Raw genomic sequence first — 23979 nt, forward strand, 5'->3', positions numbered from 1 at the left:
ACCCAAATTTCAGTGTCAAAATTTGGTTAAGCTTTTTCATTGATTTAGTGGAGTTGTGGCAGATTCTATTTGATGATGAGGTGCTCTTCAGAGTTCGAGGATAAGGGGCTTACTCTTCTTCATTATGTAGCTGGAGCTATATAACACATTTTCTCCAATAAATGTGTCTACAGTGCTACATGATCCATGATTGGTTGAATCTGCAAATATGGAACTGCAGATAACAGACAGAGGGCTGACTGTAAAGCTATATATGGATTTTCTACTATCAGGGTTAGCACCCTAACACTCAGGTTTTTCACAAGTCAATTGAATGTCAGTTTTACAGAGTTAGTACAGATTCAATGAAATGATTATACAAATTACATGTATGCAGATGATATACTGAGGTGGTAAATGCACCTAATCTTTCAGCCTTATATTACATATGCAACTACTAAAATACTATTCGTATTTTGGGGTCCATCTTAGCATATCAGGGCAAATATTTAGCATATTTCCATCTGTATAGTTTATGGGTGGTTTTTAAAATAGTAACATGTCTTTAACGTATCAAAATATTGCTATAATAATTGGTAGTCTTTATCCTGACTTCCTTGAGTATCCCTGTTCTAGACTGAATGTTTGTGTCTCCCCAGAATTTGCATATTGAAGCCCTAGCCTGTAATGTAACAGTGTTTGGTGATAGAGCTTTTGGGAGGTAATTAAGTTTAGGTGAGACCCTGAGGGCAGGGCCCTCATAGTAGGATAAGTGCCCTTACAAGAAGACCCTGGAAAGCTTACACTCATTTATTTTCCACCATGTGAGGAGACATCAAGAAGGCAGCCATCTGCAAACTGGGAAGCGAATCCTCGTCAAGAACTGAATCTGCCAGCACTTCTATGCTGAACTTCTTTGCCCCCAGAATGTGCATGAATGCTAAGTCGATTCAGTGGTATCTGACTCTGTGGAACTCTTGGACTGTAGCCTGCTAGGCTCTCTGTCTAAGGGATTCTCCAGGCAAGAATATTGAAGTTGGTTGCTGTGTCCTCCTCTAGAGGATCTTCCCAGCCCAGGATTCGAACCTGTGTCTCTTATGTGTACCTGCATTGACAGGTGGGTTCTTTACCACTAGCACCACCTTAAGCCACCCAGTCTATGGTATTTTCTTACAGCAGCCAAGCTGACTAAATCATCATACTTTCAGACTTCTGAACACAACTCATTGCCTTAGATTTCCTAGTCATCAGCATGATAAAGCAGGTAAGGAATGAATGCTTGTCCTGGGACAGGAGGTGGGAGCATCCAAGTTTCTGCTCCAGAGCTATGACCAATTGTTATTATCATATTATCAGCTTCTGTTAATGTCTCTGATGTATTATGTGGGATACTAAGAGAGTCCCTTCAGATGTGAGTCAGATTATTCTGCCCACAAATCACAAATCACATTTATTTAAAATGTATTTAAAGATTGTTAGAGTTTCCCTCATATTGTATACATTTTGTAGATGTCTGACCCCTCTAAGACTGTCAGTTTTTTGAGGGCAGAATCCATTATTTAGCTGCCTTTTAGTTCTCTCGTGGTTAATAGTATTCATCACTTATTTGCTTACTAAGTCTTTTCTGATTGAGAAAATCCCCAGTATTGTTAATCAATGACATTGTTACTTTGGCTTTGAGCTTAAAGATTGCTCACATTTATATTGGGGGCAATGCAAATCATCCCCCCCAGGAAGGAGAGAATCATCACAAATATAAAAATAAACATGCAAAACTCATGCTTTCCACTTGTATCTTCCTCCAATTAGACCAGGAAGTTGTGATAAGCTGGTCATAGTTCTTTAGACAAATGGCAGTGACTTGGTTAAAAAGGGAAAATTGTATATGTAGAGGGCCCCTGAATCAAATATTCTATTATTTGCAAAATATAAAGGTTTCTTACTGCTTATTGAGAAGATTTTGTTAGAAGTGAAGACCAAATTTTTATATTATTTCATGAGATATAGTTATCATTCTGTATAAGCTTTAGAATTCTAACCACATATTATTATCAATGTATTATTGTTACTCATTATAGTGATAGTAGGACTATTTCTGTAAAGTATATAGCTATGAATATATAAATTCTCCAGGTGGCAAAATTAAGTATATTAACACACTAGTGATATTTTGCCTCTTGTAAATAAGCTCTATCAAATGATATTTATATTTATTAATATTAGAATTGCAAAGTCAGAAGTCCCTTTAGGAAAGAACTATCCTGGAGGAATTGTTAGGCATTTACATGCCGCATTTGCTAGCTGGTGATTGTTAGGACCTCATTCTTCTTGGCAGTGAGGGTAGAGACAAGTACAAGACTAGTAGGTTTATCTTAGCATGCCCAACTTCCTCTGCTCTCTCTATCCTATTCTCTGTCCCTCTCTCCTTCTCTCTCTTCCTTCCCTTTCCTTCCTCCTTCTCCCACTCTTACATACATATGTTGCAAAAGATTAATTAAAAACAAAACAAAAACCTTGTTTGCACTCGTGTAATAACAATAAATTAGACTTGGATGTCAGAGGAATTCTCAGCCAAAAAGGTTTATGTTCCTGTGCTGGCCAGTGGTTTCATCTCAATTTTCTTCCTTTGGAAACATTTGGGACTCTTTTGTTCATTTTGTATCAGATACAGGTGGGAGTACAATAGAGCTACTGTGTTCATGTTTTATTTTTTGTTTGATTTAGTTCTTACTTCCTTTAGCCTACAGACACAGAGGTAATTTAAGTTTCCTGGACTCATACAAATGCACCTATAGTTGAAAGTGGATTAGTATCCTTAAAGTTTAACAATGATCGTGTTAGAAATAATAGGGAACATTTATCTAGAGCTTAGTAAACACCCAGCACTATTCTGAGGGTGGATAAATATTCGTATATTTTATTTTCACAATAATCCTATATGCAGTGGACTATAATCATTCTCAGTTTAAAGAGGAGAACACTAAAGGAGAAGGAGTTTGAGTAATTTGCTCAAGGTCACATGGCTGATAAGTGGCAGTGCTGTGATCTGAACCCGGGGATTTTGGTTCAGGTTCTTAATAGCTGTAAAAGACTGTGGTTTCTTTGTTTTTTTTTTCATGAATGTGCTATGTGTTTTCTGGACTCCCAATGTCCTGCTTGCCCAGAAAGGTTGTTTGGTATATGAGCAGCAGTCAGGAGTTGAGCTCTGAGACTCCCTGGTTTCTTCAGTCTCATTTGCTCTCTGTCTGCTGCTTCCTGCTGAAACTAAAGTCTGTGCTACCTTAGACAGAGAAGGCACTGTGCAGTTTCTTAAACCATATTACAATTTGATTGATTGTTGATTGATGAGGATCCACCTTTTCTTCCCTTGATTTAATTGCTAACTCTTTGGGAAAAAAAAAAGCACTTATTTATTCCCCAGGGCTTCTCTTAAAGTGTTAATAGTACATTTCATGCTGAATCTTCACTTATTTACTACATGAATGGGTAAGCATGGTTTCCTACATGTAATTATAGCACCCAGGCCACAAAGCCTAAAATATTTACCATCTGTGTTCTTCACAGAAAAAATGCTGACCTGATGCTGAAATGTAGGCTGAATCCAGTGCATTAGTTGAATTTTCTCAAATTATCACCTAACAGATGCTCTCCTTCTCTTCATCCCAGACTAACTCTAGATGTCTGTCGTTCTGTTTACTGTGTTTTCTCCCATTATCCATTTGTTTGTTTTATTCTGAGGTACCATTAGCTCAAAAAATAAGCTTACCTATTAAAATTCAGCTCTACTTGGGGAAGAGAGTAGATGCATTAGAAGCATTAGGGAAGGGCTGGACATGTAGAAAATACCAAGTGAAAGATTCCAGATTGTGTTTTCTGGGAAAGCTAGTTTCAGGGTCTATGCTTGCCTTTTAAACAGAAAAGTAGGTATATTGTGAAATGTGCAAAACTAAAATAGATGTTTCTATTGTCTGGTAGTGAATCCAGAAAGTATTAAGAGAAAAGAAATGTCCATTTTCCTATTAAATTTCAATGTACTTTACTAAAAAGCAAATAGACTATTAAATTATTACTTAAATGATTTCAATAACCATAAATAAACTTGTATTGACTGAATATCAAAAGAACTTTGAGCCTTGACATGTATCTGACTAATACTATAATGAAGTTTAAACTGATCTTTAATTGGACATTGTCCCTAAAGATAACTATAGATAGTAATGTTTAGTAAATGAGATTTAGAAGCAATTATTTTCATATAAAAGTATGCTGCACCTTAAAAAGAAGCTCAGGACAAAGGAAATATTGTCTTTAAAGTGCTTTCATTCAAACCATCACAATATATACTGGGGAATCAACTTAATGTCAGAATTATACCTTTATTTATATCAGTGTGAATTGTTCTTAAAGTCCTAAATAAATAGATGGATAATACTAGAATCATCCAAAATGTTGGTCTTCTTTATATGTGTACAGAGTTGAAAATCTACTTTTTAAACCATAGTAAATGTTTATAGGTTTAAAATGTTTTAATCAGGAGCCCATGGCCTTCTTTTTGTTTTGATTTTTTCTTTTATATGTTGCAATGTATGTAAATATATATTTTCAAACTTCAACATGTGGCATTATTATACATTATTTTTATATATTTTTTTCATTGGTAAGGTGGCCACTTCTCCTATTTTTCTTGGACAGGTTCATTTTTCAAATTATATCTCATGACTTCTTTTTCATAGCACTTGGCTCATTTGCTTTGTCCTTCCACTACATATGAGATGACTCAGGACAGGAGAAAGAATAATGAATCTCTGAAAGGCACACTTGACCCAAATGTTAATGACAGAAAAAAAAATGTATATACTCTCTGTCTTTAACTACTGGTATACAAAATTTTATGCAAAAGTATTTTATAAACTATTTTGTTATAAAATAAACTTACATGAATGTATTATTCCCTGAAAATTATTCCCATCCCCTCAAAATTTATATATAATTCTTATTCATTAGAATCTAAAATCTGTTATATTTGTTCAAGGGTATTATATTTGTTCTCTTCCTTGGAATTGATAATAATTTCAGTAACTCATCTGCTATTGATCAAATTAATTATTATGCTACTCTTATAGAAGTATATTAAATATTTTGACCTATAGGACCCATCTACTTTATAACATTTGGTCAAGGGTAAATAAAGGTGGAAAGAGTTTATCAGTCTGAAAGATGATCATATAATAAAAAGATTCATGTATTTATTACTGTTTCAGTGAATATTTTTATTAAGTCATGAAACTGCAGAAATACTGTCTGCTCTAAGTCCTCCTTGAGTTCCCTTTATGGAATCCTGCATTCACCATTTTGATTATTATATAAAACACATTGGAAAAATTATAACTATTGAAAGATTATCTAATATACTTTCTTGCCAGGATAGTTCATGAGCTATGGGTTCTTTAGTGATAATGAATGATCTTCAGTGATGGTTTGGGATTGTTTCTAGGAATTTCATCTACTGATCCATATTCAAACAAAACAAAAATTTCCCCCTATATTAGGAAGGTATGGGAAATTGGTGAAAACACTGTAAGTTATTTAACTTCATGTCTCTAATTTAAACTTCATTGTAACAAGTTGTTACTAGAGTTTCCACTATAATTTATACAAATCAATTGATGTAAATGAACATTTTTATTAAACACCTAAATACTGAATAAAATTCAACCATGTAGGCCCTACATTTTGAGTTCCTCATAAGCTGGTCTCCACCTACATGAGTATATTCAGTAGTCTTCTACTGCTGTGCTATGCTGTGCCTAGTCACATCTGACTCTCAGTGACCCCATAGACTGTAGCCCACCAGGCTCCTCTATCCCTGGGATTCTCAAGGCAAGAATACTGGAGTGGGCTGTCATGCCCTCCTCCAGGGGATTATCCCAACCCAGGTATCGAACCCAGGTCTCCCACATTGTAAGCAGATTGTTTACCATCTGAGCCACCGCAGAAGCCCAAGAATACTGGAGTGGGTGGCCTATCCCTTCTTCAGGGGCTCTTCCTGACTTAGGAATCAAATTGAGGTATCCTGCATGGCAGGAAGATTCTTTACTAGCTGAGCTACCAGGGAAGCCCAGTCTTCTACTTCTCCCTAATAAATACATATATTGTTGCTGTTGTTTAGCTGCTAAGTCATGTCCAATTCTTGTATGACCCCATGGACTATAGCCTGCCAAGTTCCTTTGTCCATGGGATTTCCCAGGCAAGAATACTGGAGTGGGTTGCCATTTCTTTCTCCAGGGGATCTTCCTGACCCAAGAGTCAAACCACATCTCCTGCATTGCAGGCAGATTTTTTTTACCACTGAGCTACAAGGGAAGCCCAAATACATAACTAAATCCATATATAGCAACACTGTCACTGCCTGAGTTTTTTTGAAGTCACAGGCTGTGACATGATTTCATCCATGCATGATTTCATGCACTTTTTCTTCCTCTTTGGGTGAATTTATTTGCATGTGGAGCCACCATCAGGTTTCATCTTCTGCCTTACATGTCAACATCTTCATAGACTTTCAGATTTGCCCCATCCCTCTCCTAGAAAGCCACCACTGAATACTATCACTTTCTCTCCTGAGCCACTCAATTCTACCTTCTCACTGTATGTATAGTTACCTGCTTTCATGAATTTACTCTTAGATTTTGAGCTCCTTAAGGCATTATTTAGTCACATTCTTCCAGCCAGCTAGACCACAAAAATTAAAAAAAAATTTTTTTAATCCAAAAGTCAAATGTATTTCAAGAAATGATAAAAAGTATAGCTGATAGAAACATAAACTGGGAAATGGAAGAAAAAGTCTGAATTGAGAATCTGGTTTGAGAGAAACTAATGTCTTTTAAAAAAAGTATTTAAGTAGCAGAGACCTATGAATGTTTATAAACATTAGTTGAGACCCTTAATATCCTCTGTTATAGTACTTGTCAAGATTCTGTTTGTATATACATCACTGGGGGACCCAATCAGATTCTGATTCAGGAAGCCTGTGATAGGGCCAGAGAGTCTGTATTTCTGATCCTCCGCAATGATGTCAGTGTTGCCATTCCATATACCATGCTTTGAAGCCACTTATTTACTTGTCTGTAGACTTCTCCCATGGCTAGAATGTAAAATTGGTGTAGGCGGAGACTGACTATATCCATCCTGTTCATCATTGTATCTCTAGTGCTTGACACTGTGCTCAGCACATCAGTTCAGTTCAGTTCAGTTGCTCAGTCGTGTCCGACTCTTTGTGATCCCACGGACTGCAGCACACCAGGCCTCCCTGTCCATCACCAGCTCCTGGAGCTTGCTCAAACTCATGTCCTTTGAGTCAATGATGCCATCCAACCATCTCATCCTCTGTCATCCCCTTCTCCTCCTGACTTCAGTCTTTTCCAGCATCAGGATCTTTTCCAATGTGTCAGTTCTTCGCATCAGGTGGTCAAAGTATTGGAGTTTCAGCTTCAGCATCAATCCTTCCAATGAATATTCAGGACTGATTTCCTTTAAGATTGACTGGTTGGATCTCCTTGCAGTCCAAGGGACTCTCAAGAGTCTTCTCTAACATGACAGTTTAAAAGCATCAGTTCTTTGGCACTCAGCTTTCTTTATAGTCCAACACTTACATCCATACATGACTACTGGAAAAATCATACTTTGATTATATGGACTTTTGTCAACAAAGTAATGTCCCTGCGTTTTAGTATGCTATCTAGATTGGTCATAGCTTTTCTTCCAAGGAGCAAGCTCAGCACATAGTAAGTGATTAAAAAAATACACAATGAATGAACAAATAAATGGCTAGAAAAATAAATATAAAAACATGAAGAAATGAAAATTTTAGATATAAGTGAGAGAGGATTGAGTAAGGGAATAACTTTGCAGGTGATGACAAAGTGGAACAGAATAAAAAATATAGATAGTGCAGATTTATTTTCAGCCAGAAAAAGAAAAGGCTTCCCTGGTGGCTCAGTCAGTAAAAAATTTACCTGCAATGCAAGAGATCTGGGTTGCATCACTGGGTCAGAAAGATCCTCTGGAGAAAGAAATAATAACCTACTCTGGTATTCTTGCCTGGAAAACCCCATGGACAGAGAAGCATGGTGGGTTACCATCCATGGGGTTACAAAAATTGGACACCATGACTTGGTGACTGAACCACCACCAGAAAAGTAAAAATCTAACTTTTGTGTCAAAAAGGAAGAAAAAAAATAGGAGAGAGCTTTGTTGAAGGAGAAAGGAGGGAAGAGAATGGAAGTCTCATTGAACATTAGCACAGACAATAAGGTTCAAAATTCTCACTTCCTAATCCCACTCACTATACAAAAAAGACAAAACCATGTTGAGTTTTCAGGAAGCTGATCTCAGCCTAGTCAATAACCAGGGTTAGGTTTGTTTTGTTTTCAAGTGCATATTCTCAAGCCCACTTCAAATCTGTGGAATCAACTGACAGCTTTAGATAGAAGCCCCTGAATATTTATTTACATAACTTTGCAGTGATAGAATTAGCTAGTCTTTAACTGAGCAGAAACTCAAGTGTTATTTTAAATAAATCTTTTAATTCTTTTACATTTTGCCTCATTGCCTTAGGGAATATTTATGATTTAACTAGTGTTATTGCTAATACACTATTGATATAGCTCCAAAAATCAAATAATCAAACCTAAAATATTAATTCAGGAAAAAAAATTAATGAGGGAGAAAGGTTGCACTTTACAAAAAATGCATTTCACAAAATTCACTCTAAAGCAGAAATGCTTTCTGTTTGACTTTGTTTATGAACATTATAGCTTCCCTGGTGGCTCAGATGGTAAAGAATCTGCCTACAATGTAGGAGACCCGGGTTTGATCCCTGGATTCCCCTGAAGGAGGAAATGCCTACCCACTCTAGTATTCTTGCCTGGAGAATTTCGTATACAGAAGAGCCTGGTGGGCTACAGTTCACAGGGTCAGAAAGAGTCAGACATGACAGCGACTAATACTTTCACTTTTCATGAACATTTTAAGGCTTTACAAGGATGCCATGTTGAGACAAATAATTGTAGCATAAAATCAATCTTATATTTGAACTTAAATTATTCTAAATTTAGAAGAAAGTAACCTAATCAGTGAAAGTAGATATTGGAAAATGACTGTGACATGATATTGAATATTGGATTGACATATTCCTATTTCTAAAGATATTTTATGCTATTCATCTAGTACTGCTTGAAATGAACTTGCAGGAAAGTAAGTAACTTGTAAAGCTGGTATATTTCTTGATTGTTGTGCTTGTGTGCTCAGTTATGTCCAGCTCTTTGGGAACTTGCAACCTCATGGATTGTAGCCCTAGCTGAATTAACAAGTTCCTATTCTCAAGAAAATGTCAGGAAAATAATTAGATATGGGCTCAATGAAAATGCTTTAAAGAAAAGTAATTGAAGAATAATATAGGCAGTGAAATTAAAAGCTGTGATGTTTGCAATAATTGATTTAATGCTTTATCTTTCTAGCTTTGTCCTTTAAAAAAGCTATTTCATAAAATGCAGGTGCTATATTAGATTACATGTGTTTTACTGACTTTCCTAGGAGAACTAAATTCATACTATAATTTAAGATCTTTGATCCATTTGCAACATAAGGACATTAAACTAAGAAAATCCAATTAAAAAAAAAGAAAATCCAGTTAATTAAAACACTGGCTTTGCCAATTGAATCATCAGTGTAGATACCTTTCTTTTCCAAAGTTCTGTGTCATTTTTTTCCATATCTAAAACATACAGTGTTTCACTAATTATTACTCAACAAGAAAATTTTGAACTGTGAAATTTTGCTAGTTCTCATTCTTCTTTGACTAAATTCTCACATATTGTCTCAGTAAAAGTGTAATTTTGTATTTGAAATTATTTGCAAATGTCCTTTGTTAAGAGAGAATGCTTTATCAAATTTAACTCCAGAGAGTTAAATTGAGAAACCGAACATTTCCTCAATGATTGCAAGTATGAAGAATATTTTTAAATTGGTAGATTAAAATGATGGATTATTTTAATATACCCAACAATTTATCAGTTTTATCCTTGTTTGTTGCCATTAAATGTTTCATAAAACTACACTGTTGTAAATTTTTTCTAGGCAAATTTTTCTTACCAACATTTCTGTTCACTTAATTTACATGTTTTGTTTCAATTTGTTGAATGCTATTTTAGGTTTAATATTTTTCCAATAAGAAATTCACTTGAACCATTAGTGAAATGATTCATGTTTACAACACACCTTAAAAATATTTCACATTTTAAAGAATATTTTGCATTTAATTAAAAGTTTAGGATTTGCTTCTCATTATTTCCTCTGCATTTAGTGATTTTTATGATGCACAAGACCAGGTTTTAAGTCATTGTCAATGTTTTCCCAGTACAGATGGTCCCCAACTTAAGGATGGTTTGACTTAGATTATTCACCTTATGACGATGCAAAAGTGATAAGCATTCAGTAGAAACCATATATGTACCTTAAATTTTAAGTATTTCTAGGTTAGTAACATGCAGTACCTTACTTTCTTCTGATGCTGGATTTTGTCAGCAAGCCTTAGCTCCCTGCCAGCCGTGTTATCAGGAGAGTAAACCAGGGATACATTTAACAACCATTCCATACCCATACAACCATCCTATTTTTCACTTTCAGTATTCTATAAATTACATGAGATATTCAGCACTTTATTCTAAAATAGGCTTATTTTAGATAGTGTTAGATGAGTTTCCTCTACTGTAGGCTGATGTAAGCTTTCTGAGCATGTTTAATGTAAGCCTAGGCTAAGCTATGATGTTCAGTATGGTAGGTGTATAAATGCATTTTTTACTTAGTATGTTTTCAACTTGAGGGCTTCCCAGGTGGCTTAGTGGCAAAGAATTCACCTGTCAATGCAGGAGACATGAGACACAGTCGATCAATCCCTGGGTCCAGAAGATTCCCTGGAGCAATCTACTCCAGCATTTTTGCCTGGAAAATTCCATAGACAGTGGAGCCTGGCAGGCTACAGTCCACAGGGTTGCAAAGAGTCAGACCCAGCTGAACTCAGCATAGCACAGGATTTTCACCTTAGGATGGATTTATTGGGTTTATCCCCATTCACTGTAACCTGAGGAAGGTTTTTATAAAAGGACTAGTAACTTGACTGATATTTTTTCCTTTTCATTTGCTACAATTTTTAAAATTATTGTATTATTTTGCCGGTTCTTACATAACAATTGCCATCAACTGTGTGGCTTATAGGGGCTTCCCATTTACTCAGTGGTAAAGAATTTGCCTGCCAACCAATGCTAGAGACATGGGTTTGACCCCTAGGTTGGGAAGATCCCCTGGAGAAGTACATGGCAACCTGCTCCACTGTTCCTGCCAGGATAATCCCATGGACAGAGGAGCCTTCTGGGCTCCAGTCCATAGGGTTGCAAAGAGTCATATATGACTGAGCATGTGAGCAATTGTTGTTTTTAATATTTCCTGTTAACACTGCAGATGGTGACTGCAGCCATGAAATTAAAAGACGCTTACTCCTTGGAAGGAAAATTATGACCAACCTAGATAGCATATTCAAAAGCAGAGACATTACTTTGCCGACTAATGTCCGTCTAGTCAAGGCTATGGTTTTTCCTGTGGTCATGTATGGATGTGACAGTTGGACTGTGAAGAAGGCTGAGCACCAAAGAGTTGATGCTTTTGAACTATGGTGTTGGAGAAGACTCTTAAGAATCCCTTGGACTGCAAGGAGATCCAATCAGTCCATTCTGAAGGAGATCAACCCTGGGATTTCTTTGGAAGGAATGATGCTAAAGCTGAAGCTCCAGTACTTTGGCCACCTCATGCGAAGAGTTGACTCATTGGAAAAGACTCTGATGCTGGGAGGGATTGGGGGCAGGAGGAGAAGGGGACGATAGAGGATGAGATGGCTGGATGGCATCACGGACTCCATGAACGTGAGTCTGAGTGAACTCTGGGAGTTGGTGATGGACAGGGAGGGCTGGCATGCTGCGATTCATGGGGTTGCAAAGAGTTGGACACGAATGAGTGACTGAACTGAACTGAACTGAACCCTTATATTAATGCATTTCTTTCTTTTTTTTTAAATTTTATATGGTGATGTGTTATGATTTAAATTTAAATAAAGTTAAGGGCATCTATGACAAGTCTTTCAGGGTAGATTTACTTAGACTAATATAGGCAAGATGCTGATATTAGTGGTTGCTATATTTTTGAAAAAAGAAATCAGTAGAAAGAATTTTCCAACCCAATTGTGTGTATAAAAATAGATGAAGACATGTCTTTTTGTGTTGAGCACATTGACCAGAATATTATGAGGGATATATGCAGACAGGGACAAGACTTGGTTTTATAGTTTTTCTGAATTTGTTTTTAACCTGTGAGCTAAAAGTTATATTAATAAAAACAAAAAATGCAATCTTTTCCATCCAAGATTCTGTGTGACAAAATTAAATGGAGGCAAATGCCCTAACCACTTATCATATATAATTAATTAACTTCCTTCCTATGCACCTAGAGTAGTATGAGTTATATGACCACTTTGGGAAATAGAAAAATTAGTAACTCCATCATTTCTTGTGTTATCATTTATGGCTATGATGAGGAACTTTGGATATGTTTCTATAAAAATTTTATACATTTTCTGTATTTGAATATTTGTCTTTATGTAATCAAGCTTGAAGAGATAAGCCTTTAAAAATTACCAAAAACCAAAGATAATGTAATTGAACACTCCATTTTAATTGTGGTTACTATAAAATTAATCCTCAAAGACAGAAACAGAAGCCAAATATTAAAGAAAAATGATAAAACCAACATAGAAAGTAGACATCAGAAGTATTTCTGAGCATCAAAATGAGGTTTCAAAGAAAAAATAGAATAGGAGAAAACACGGAAGCACAGTAACATTAGAAAGTAGAGATAGGCTCTGGAGGATATTTTAAATGCCACATTAACATTTAAGATAACTCAGTGTGTGAGTAAAAGTACTGTAGCCTATGGGGATAATTAGTATAAGGGCAAGCTGAGTTTGACTCTTCTCTGCTCTGTAAAGATAGTATTTTGCCATCAGTAGTGTAGCATTAAAAGGAATACCAAATAATAGCTTGTGTCCACTTGAGAAAAGTTTATTGTAATTTTAGTACATGGGAAATTTGGCTGTGGTAGTATAAATGTCCATAATGTGAACATTGACCCATACAGAATTAGACATGCAAACTAGCTACAGTGGAAGACACATATTTAAATATGAATCCTAAGAAAAAAATATGAGCAGATAAGAACAATAAAGAGGAAAGCAGAGACTTAAAGACAATTTTAAAAAGAAATTTCAGGACAATAAGGCCTAGAAAAAACAGTTAATTATGCTGTATTTATTTATTTATTTAGTATAAATTTATTTATTTAAATTGGAGGCTAATTACTTTAAAATATTGTATTGGTTTTGCCATACATCAACATGAATCTGCCACGGGTGTACACATGTTCCCCATCCTAAACCCCCCTTCCACCTCCCTCCTCATACCATCCCTCTGGGTCATCCCAGTGCACCAGTCCCGAGCATCCTGTATCATGCATCAAACCTGGAGTGGTGATTCATTTCACATATGATATTATACATGTTTCAATGCCATTTTCCCAAATCATCCCACCCTTGCCCTCTCCCACAGAGTCCAAAAGACTGTTCTATATATCTGTGTCTCTTTTGCTGTTTTGCATATAGGGTTATCATTACCATCTTTTTAAATTCCATATAAATGCATTAATATACTGTATTGGTGTTTTTCTTTCTGGCTTACTTCACTCTGTATAATAGGCTCCAGTTTCATCTACCTCATTAGAACTGATTCAAATGTATTCTTTTTAATGGCTGAGTAATACTCCATTGTGTATATGTACCACGGCTTTCTTATCCATTCATCTGCTGATGGACATCTAGGTTGCTTCCATGTTCTGGCTATTATAAACAGTGCTGTGATGAACATTGGGGTACATGTGTCTCTTTCAATTCTGGTTTCCTTGGTGTGTATGCCCAGCAGTAGGATTGCTGGGTCATACGGCAGTCCTATTTCCAGTTTTTAAAGGAATCTCCACACTGTTCTCTATAGTGGCTGTACTAGTTTGCATTCCCACCCTCTCCAGCATTTATTGCTTGTAGACTGTTGGATCGCAGCCATTCTGACTGGTGTGACGTGGTACCTCATTGTGGTTTTGATTTGCATTTCTCTGATAATGAGTGATATTGAGCATCTTTTCATGTGTTTGTTAGCCATCTGCATGTCTTCTTTGGAGAAATGTCTGTTCTTTGGCCCATTTTTTGATTGGGTCATTTGTTTTTCTGGAATTGAGCTGCAGGAGTTGCTTGCATATTTTTGAGATTAATTCTTTGTCAGTTGCTTCATTTGCGATTATTTTCTCCCATTCTGAAGGCTGTCTTTTCACCTTGCTTATAGTTTCCTTTGTTGTGCAGAAGCTTTTAATTTTAATTAGGTCTTATTTGTTTATTTTTGTTTTTATTTCCAATATTCTGGGAGGTGGGTCATAGAGGATCCTGCTGTGATTTTTGTCGCAGAGTGTTTTGCCTATGTTCTCCTCTAGGAGTTTTATAGTTTCTGGTCTTACATTTAGATCTTTAATCCATTTTGAGTTTATTTCTGTGTGTGGTGTTAGAAAGTGTTCTAGTTTCATTCTTTTACAAGTGGTTAACCAGTTTTCCCAGCACCACTTGTTAAAGAGATTGTCTTTTCTCCATTGTATATTCTTGCCTCCTTTGTCAAAGATAAGGTGTCCACAGGTGTGTGGATTTATCTCTGGGCTTTCTATTTTGTTCCATTGATCTATATTTCTGTCTTCGTGCCAGTACTATACAGTCTTGATGACTGTGGCTTTGTAGTAGAGCCTGAAGTCAGGCAGGTTGATTCCTCCAGTTCCATTCTTCTTTCTCAAGATTGCTTTGGCTATTCGAGGGTTTTTGTATTTCCATAAAAATTGTGAAATTGTTTGTTCTAGCTCTGTGAAAAATACCGTTGGTAGCTTGATACGGATTGCATTGAATCTATAGATTGCTTTGGGTAGTTTACTTATTTTCACTATATTGATTCTTCTGATCCATGAACACAGTATATTTCTCCACCAATTTGTGTCTTTGATTTCTTTCAACAGTGTTTTATAGTTTTCTATATATAGGTCTTTAGTTTCTTTAGGTAGATATATTCCTAAGTATTTTATTCTTTCCGTTGCAATGGTGAATGGAATTGTTTTATAATTTCTCTCTCAATTTTCTCATTATTAGTGTATAGGAATGCAAGGGATTTCTGTGTGTTGGCTTTATATTCTGCCATTTTACTATATTCATTGATTAGCTCTAGTAATTTTCTGGTGGAGTCTTTAGGGATTTCTATGTAAAGGATCATGTCATCTGCAAACAGTGAGAGTTTTACTTCTTCTTTTCCAATTTGGATTCCTTTTATTTCTTTTTCTGCTCTAATTGCTGTAGCCAAAATTTCCAAAACAGTCTTGAATAGTAGTGATGAAATGGGCACCCTTGTCTTATTCTTGACTTTAGGGAAATGCTTTCAGTTTTTCACCATTGACGATAATGTTTGCTGTGGGTTTGTCATATATAGCTTTTATTATGTTGAGGTATGTTCCTTCTATTCCTGCTTTCTGGAGGGTTTTTATCATAAATGGATGTTGAATTTTGTCAAAGGCTTTCTCTGCATCTATTGAGATAATCATATAGCTTTTATTTTTCAATTTTTAATGTCATGTATTACATTGATTGATTTGTGGATATTGAAGAATCCTTGCATCCCTGGGATAAAGCCCACTTGGTCATGGTGTATGATCTTTTTAATGTGTTGTTGGATTCTGATTGCTAGAATTTTGTTAAGGATTTTTGCATCTTTGTTCATCAGTGATATTGGCCTCTAGTTTTCTTTGTGTGTGTGTGTGTGTGTGGCATCTTTGTCAGGTTTTGGTATTAGGGTGATGGTGGCCTCATAGAATGAGTTTGGAAGTTTACCTTCCTCTGCAATTTTCTGGAAGAGTTTGAGTAGGATAGGTGTTAGCTCTTCTCTAAATTTTTGATAGGATTCAGCTGTGAAGCCGTCTGGACCTGGGCTTTTGTTTGCTGGAAGATTTCTGATTACAGAAATTTCAATTTCTGTCCTTGTGATGGGTCTGTTAAGATTTTTTATTTCTTCCTTGCTCAGTTTTGGAAAGTTGTGCTTTTCTAAGAATTTGTCCATTTCTTCCACGTTGTCCATTTTATTGGCATATAATTGCTGATAGTAGTCTCTTATGAGCCTTTGTATTTCTGTATTGTCTGTTGTGATCTCTCCATTTTCATTTCTAATTTTATTGATTTGATTTTTCTTCCTTTGTTTCTTGATGAATCTGGCTAATGGTTTGTCAATTTTATTTATCCTCTCAAAGAACCAGCTTTTGGCTTTGTTGATTTTTGCTATGGTCTCTTTTGTTTCTTTTGCATTTATTTCTGCCCTAATTTTTAAGATTTCTTTCCTTCTTCTAACCCTGAGGTTCTTCATTTCTTCTTTTTCTTGTTGCTTTAGGTGTGAAATGAAGTGAAGTGAAGTGAAGTCGCTCAGTCGTGTCCGACTCTTTTCGACCCCATAGACTGTAGCCCGCCAAGCTCCTCTGTCCATGGAATTCTCCAGGCAAGAATACTGGAGTGGGTTGCCATTTCCTTCTCCAGGGGATCTTCTGGACCTAGGGATCGAACCCAGGGATCGAACCCGGGTCTCCAGCATTGTGGGCAGACGTTTTAACCTCTGAGCCATCAGGGAAGTTAGGTTATATATTTGACTTTTTTCTTGTTTCTTGTGGTATGCCTGTAATGCTATGAACCTTCCCCTTAGCACTGCTTTTACAGTGTCCCACAGGTTTTGGGTTGTTTTGTTTTCATTTTCATTCATTTCTATGAATATTTTGATTTCTTTTTTTATTTCCTCTGTGATGTGTTGGTTATTCAGCAGCGTGTTGTTCAGGCTCCATATGTTGGAATTTTTAATAGTTTTTCTCCTGTAATTGAGATCTAATCTTATTGCACTGTGGTCAGAAAAGATGCTTGGAATGATTTCAATTTTTTCTGAATTTATCAAGGCTAGATTTATGACACAGGATATGATCTATTCTGGAGAAGATTCCATGTGCACTTAAGAAAAAGGTGAAATTCATTGTTTTAGGGTGAAATGTCCTATAGATATCAATTAGGTCTAACTGGTCTATTGTATCATTTAAAGTTTGTGTTTCCTTGTTAATTTTCTGTTTAGTTGATCTATCTATAGGTGTGAGTGACATATTAAAGTCTCCCACTATTATTGTGTTATTGTTAATTTCCCCTTTCATACTTGTTAGCATTTGTCTTACATATTGTGGTGCTCCTATGTTGGGTGCATATATATTTATAATTGTTATATCTTCTTCTTGGATTGATCCTTTGATCATTATGTAGTGTCCCTCTTTGTCTCTTTTCATAGCCTTTGTCTTAAAGTCTATTTTATCTGATATGAATATTGCTACTCCTGCTTTCTTTTGGTTACTATTTGTGTGGAATATCTTTTTCCAGCCCTCCACTTTCAGTCTGAATGTGTCCCTTGTTTTGAGGTGGGTCTCTTATAGACAACATAAATAGGGGTCTTGTTTTTGTATCCATTCAGCCAGTCTTTGTCTTTTGGTTGGGGCATTCAACCCATTTACATTTAAGGTAATTATTGATAAGTATGATCCCGTTGCCACTTACTTTATTGTTTTGGGTTCGAGTTTATACACCCTTTTTGTACTTCCTGTCTAGAGAATATCCTTTAGCATTTGTTGGAGAGCTGGTTTGGTGATGCTGAATTCTCTCAGCTTTGGCTTGTCTGTAAAGCTTTTGATTTCTCCTTCGTATCTAAATGAGATCCTTGCTGGGTACAGTAATCTGGGCTGTAGGTTATTTTCTTTCATCACTTTAAGTATGTGCTACCATTCCCTCCTGGCCTGAAGAGTTTTATTGAAAGATCAGCTGTTATCCTTATGGGAATTCCCTTGTGTGTTATTTGTTGTTTTTCCCTTGATGCTTTTAATATTTGTTCTTTGTATTTGATCTTTGTTAATTTGATTAATATGTATCTTGGGGTGTTTCACCTTGGGTTTATCCTGTTTGGGACTCTCTGGGTTTCTTGGACTTGGATGATTATTTCATTTCTCATTTTAGGGAAGTTTTCAACTATTATCTCCTCAAGTATTTTCTCATGGTCTTTCTTTTTGTTTTCTTCTTCTGGGACTCCTCTGATTTGAATGTTGGGGCATTTAACATTGTCCCAGAGGTCTCTGAGATTGTCCTATTTCTTTTAATTCATTTTTCTTTTTTTTCCTCTCTGATTCATTTATTTCCACCATTCTATCTTCTACCTCATTAATTCTATCTTCTGCCTCCGCTATTCTACGATTTGTTCCCTCCAGAGTGTTTTTGATCTCATTTATTGCATTATTCATTATATATTGACTCTTATTTATTTCATCCAGGTCCTTGTTAAACCTTTCTTGCATCTTCTCAATCCTTGTCTCCAGGCTATTTATCTGTGATTCCATTTTGTTTTCAAGATTTTGGATCATTTTCACTATCATTATTTGGAATTTTTAATCAGGTAGATTCCCCATCTCTTCCTCTTTTGTTTGGTTTGGCGGGCATTTATCCTGTTCCTTTACCTCCTGGGTATTCCTCTGTACCTTCATCTTCTTTATATTGCTGTGTTTGGGGTGGCCTTTCTGTATTCTGGCAGTTTGTGGAGTTCTCTTTATTGTAGAGTTTCCTCACTTTGGGTGGGGGTTGTATGGGTGTTCTGTCCAGGTTTCCTGGTTAGGGAAGCTTGTATTGGTGTTCTGGTGGCTGAAGCTGGAGTTCTCTTTGGAGTAAAATGAAGTGTCCAGTAATGAGTTATGAGATGTCAGTGGGTTTGGAGTGACTTTGGGCAGCCTGTATATTGAAGCTCAGGTCTATGTGCCTGTGTTGTTGGAGAATTTGCATGGTATGTCTTCGTCTAGAACTTGTTGGCCCTTGGGTGGTGCTTGGTTTCAGTGTAGGTATGTAGGCGCTTGATGGGCTCCCGTTGATTAATGTTCCCACGGGTCAAGAGTTCTCTGGTGTTCTCAGGATTTGGACTTAAGCCTCCTGCTTTTGGTTTTCAGTCTTATTTTTACAGTAGCCTCAAGACTTCACCATCTATACAGCAACGTTGATAAAACATCTAGGTTAAAGATGAAAAGTTTCTCCACAGTGAGGGACACCCAGATAGGTTCACACAGTTACATGGAGAAGAGAAGAGAAAGGAGGGAGATAGAGGTGACCAGGATGAGATGAGGTGGAATCAAAAGAGGAGAGAGCAAGGTAGCCAGTAATCACCTCCTTATGTGTGCTCCACGTTCTGGACCACTCAGAGATGTTCACGGAGTTACACAGAGAAGAGGAAGGAAGGAGACAGAGGTGGCCAGGAGCATAAAGGGGGGAATCAAAAGGAGAGAGATAGATTCAGTCAGTAATCAGTTCCCTAAGTGTTCTCCACCGTCTGGAACACACAAATAGATTCACAGATTTGGGTAGAGAAGAGAAGGGGTAGGGAGGAGATAGAGGCGACCTGGTGGAGAAAAAGGAGAGTCTAAAGGGGGAGAGAGCATTCAAGCCAGTAATCTCGCTCCCAAGTAAAAATGGGTACTGAGGTTGTGTTCTTAAAGGTACAAAATTGATAACAAATACCAAAAAGCAAAGATTAAAAATCTAGAGTAGAAGTTGGATTTTCAACAAAACAATATAAAAGAAAAAAAAGTCACAAAAATTATAAAAAAAATATATATATATATGAAGTTTGCTTTTAAAAAATAGGGTTTCTCTCTTTTTTTTTGCAAAGTAATAGTAGGTTATAAAAATTAAAATTAAAGGAGTAATAGAGGACTTAAAAATAAAAAAATTAAAGAATGATAGTAAAAATAGTAAAAATATATCTAGGACTTTCTCTGGTGTTGTTGTGGGCAGTGTGGGGTCAGTTCATTTTTGGATAGTTCCTTAATCTGCCTTATATTTCTCAAGATCTATAGGCCTCTTCCTATGTAGTCGGTACTAACTACTGGGTTTTAATCTATTGCACCTGTCACTTCCAAGGAGGTTCCCTCTGTTTTAGCTTCTTCTGTTTGCTGGTATCTTCCATGTCTAATTTCCCCCCGACACAAAGGGGTGGTGGTGGACACTTTTTAAGGCTCACTTTTTCAGTCGTGCTGTGGGGAGGGAGGGACGCAGCAAACAAATAACACTGGCATCTGCTCGCAGTGTCTTGGCTACATTGGGTTTGCCCCCACTCACGGCGTGTGTGCTTTCCCTGTCTACACTGCTTAGGCTCTAGGTTGTCCTGCTGGGAGCTGTCTGAGGCCGGCCCTGGGTTGTATGCACTTCCCAGGTCTAAGCTGTTCAGGTTCAGGTACTTGGGTAGTCCTCAGAGGCGCAGACTTGGTTGGGCCTGTGTTTTGTGCCCTTCCCAAGTCCGAGCAGCTCAGGTGACCAGGTGTTTGGGGAGTTCGGTCTCTGTGACTGATTGCCTTCCCCATCCCTGCCGCTCAGTTTTCTGGGTGTACAACTGGCGCACCTTCTCAGGCAGATGTTGACCATCCAGAATCCCAAGAAGTCTTGGTTAGCAATGAAGCTTGCTTGCAGTTTGATAGATAAGGCCTCTCTGGGGCCGTGACTGCCCCCTTCCGGCTCTGGCTGCCCTCGCCTGCCTGTCACTGGAGTGGGGTGATGGGCCAGTCTGCAGCCAGCTAGCTCTGCTCAGTCCTTTGTTCTGTGAGTGGGCCTGATAGTGTCTTAGGTTAGGGCTTTTCCCATAGCTCTAGTCAGTCCTTTGTTCTGTGAGTGAGCCTGGCAGTATCTTAGGTTAGTGCTTTTCGCATGGTAGCTATCCCACAGTCTGGTTTGCTATCCCAAGTTAGTTCCTTCAGATTGCCCTTGGGGCATTTCAATCCTGGTCCTTACTCTAAGCAATCCAGCCTGCACCTCCCTGCCCAGCCCCCGCTTTCTAGTGGCGGGTGCAGGCGTCTGTGCTGCTTCTCTGCTGGAGTTACCATTGGGCACGTAATCTGTGGGTTTTAATTATTTATTTATTTTTCCTCCCAGTTATGTTGCCCTCTGTGGTTCCAGGGCTCACCACAGGCTCAGCAGTTAGAGTGTTTCTTGGTGTTTGGAAACTTCTCTCTTTTTAAAGACTCCCTTCCTGGGACGGTGCTCCATCCCTACCTCTTTTGTCTCTCTTTTTAGCTTTTATGTTTTTTCCTACCTCCTTTCAAAGACAATGGGCTGCTTTTCTGGGTGCCTGATGTCCTCTGCTGACATTCAGAAGTTGTTTTGTGGAATTTACTCAGCGTTCAAATGTTCTTTTGATGAATTTGTGGGGGAGAAAGTGGTCTCCCCCTCCTATTCCTCTGCCATCTTAGGATCGCCTCCTGCTGTATTTATTTTTAAACAAAACTGGAATTATTGGTTCTCTGTAACATTGATGTATATGATTATCAAGACCCTGATGCTGGGACAGATTGAAGGCAGGAGAAGGGGAAGACAGAGGATAAGATGATTGGATGGCATAACCTACTCAATGGACATGAGTTTGAGCAGTCTCTGGGAAATGGTGAAGGACAGGGAAGCCTGGTGTGTTGCAGTCCAAGGGGTTACAAAGAGTCAGACATAACTGAGAGACTGAACAGCCATAACATACTATATATTTAAGATAATAAGAAAGATATGTAGGTATCCACATTTATTAGTTTATGGAATCATTCAAAAATGTTTGTTAAGCTTCTTTTATATTCCAGGCATCTGGGTAGGCACTTGAGTGGTGGTCAAAAAAGAAAATGTCTCTGCCTTCATGGAACTTATAACCAACGGTATGGATAATGAACAAATAAAACAATAAACATTTACTCCCATTCAGATAGTTTAAAAACTACAGAGAATAAAGACACAATATAAAGGGATAGAAAATAATGCAGATGTCTATATTTTGTTAGGTTAAGGAAAACTTTAAGGAGGCAATGATTGAACAAGGACCTGCATGAAGTATACAAAAGGATATCTGAGAAAAATTTGAGAAACATGTAAAGCATAAAAAAGCCTGGGGTAAGACTGTTTTAGAAAGAAGAAATTATAAATACAAAGCCTTTGAGAAGAAAATAAAGTTGTGGCATTTGATGAAAAGCAGCTCTATACAGTCAGCAAAAACAAGACCAGGAGATGACTGTGGCTCAGATCATGAACTCCTTATTGCCAAATTCAGACTTAAAGAAAGTAGGGAAAACCACTAGACCATTCAGGTATGACCTAAATCAAATCTCTTATGATTATACAGTGAAAGTGAGAAATAGATTTAAGAGACTAGATCTGATAGACAATGTGCCTGATGAACTATAAATGGAGGTTTGTGACATTGTATAGGAGAGAGGGATCAAGACCATTCCCAAGTAAAATAAATGCAAAAAAGCAAAATGGCTGTCTGAGGAGGCCTTACAAATAGCTGAGAAAAGAGGAGAAGTGAAAAGTAATGGAGAAAAGGAAAGGAAAGTTATACCCATTTGAATGCAGAGTCCCAAAGAATGGCAAGGAGAGATAAGAAAGCCTTCCTCAGTGATCAATGCAAAACAAATAGAGGAAAACAATAGAATAGAAAAGACTAGAGATCTCTTCAAGAAAATTAGAGATATCAAGGGAACATTTCATGCAAAGGTGAGCTCAATAAAGGACAGAAATGATATGAACCTAATAGAAGCAGAAGATATTAAGAAGAGGTGGCAAGAATACACAGAAGAACTGTACAAAAAAGATCTTTGCAACCCAGATAATCACTATGGTGTGATCACTCACCTAGAGTCAGACATAGTGGAATGTGAAGCCAAGTGGGTCTTAGGAAGCATCACTACAAACAAAGCTAATGGAGGTGATGGGATTCCGGTTGAGCTATATCAAATCCTAAAAGATGATGCTTTGAAAGTGCTTCACTCAATGCGCCAGCAAATTTGGAAAACTCAGCAGTGGCCACAGGACTGGAAAAAGTCAGTTTTCATTCCAATCCCAAAGAAAGACAATGCCAAAGAATGTTCAAACTACCACACAATTGCACTCATCTCACATGCTAGTAAAGTAATGGTCAAAATTCTCCAAACCAGGCTTCAACAATACGTGAACCATGAATTTCCAGATGTTCAAGCTGGATCTAGAAAAAGCAGAGGAACCAGTGATCAAATTGCCAACATCCGCTGGATCACTGAAAAAGCAAGATAGTTCCAGAAGAACATGTATTTCTGCTTTATTGACTATGCCAAAGCCTTTGACTCCATGGGTCACAGTAAACTGTGGAAAATTCTGAAAGAAATGGGAATACCAGACCACCTGACCTTCCTCTTGAGAAATCTGTATGCAGGTCAGGAAGCAACAGCTAGAATTGGACATGGAACAATAGACTGGTTCCAAAGAGGAAAAGAAGTATGTCAATGCTGTATATTGTCACCCTGCTTATTTCTTATATATAGAGCGTCATGAGGAATGGTGGACTGGAATCAAGATTGCCATGAGAAAAACCAATAACCTCAGATATGCAGATGACATTACCCTTATGGCAGAAAGTGAAGAAAGAACTAAAGAGTCTCTTGATGAAAGTGAAAGAGGAGAATGAAAAAGTTGGCTTAAATCTCAACATTCAGAAAATGAAGATCATGGCATCCAGTCCCATCACTTCATGCCAAATAGATGGGGAAACAGTGGAAACAGTGGCAGACTTTATTTTGGTGGGGGGGGCCTCCAAAATCACCACAGATGGTGACTGCAGCCATGAAATTAAAATATATTTATTCCTTGGAAGAAAGTTATGACCAACCTAGGCAGCATATAAAAAAGCAGAGACATTACTTTGCCCACAGCGGTCTGTCTGT

This window comes from Capricornis sumatraensis, chromosome 7, assembly GCF_032405125.1.
Source record: "Capricornis sumatraensis isolate serow.1 chromosome 7, serow.2, whole genome shotgun sequence".
Classification (NCBI taxonomy): domain Eukaryota; kingdom Metazoa; phylum Chordata; class Mammalia; order Artiodactyla; family Bovidae; genus Capricornis; species Capricornis sumatraensis.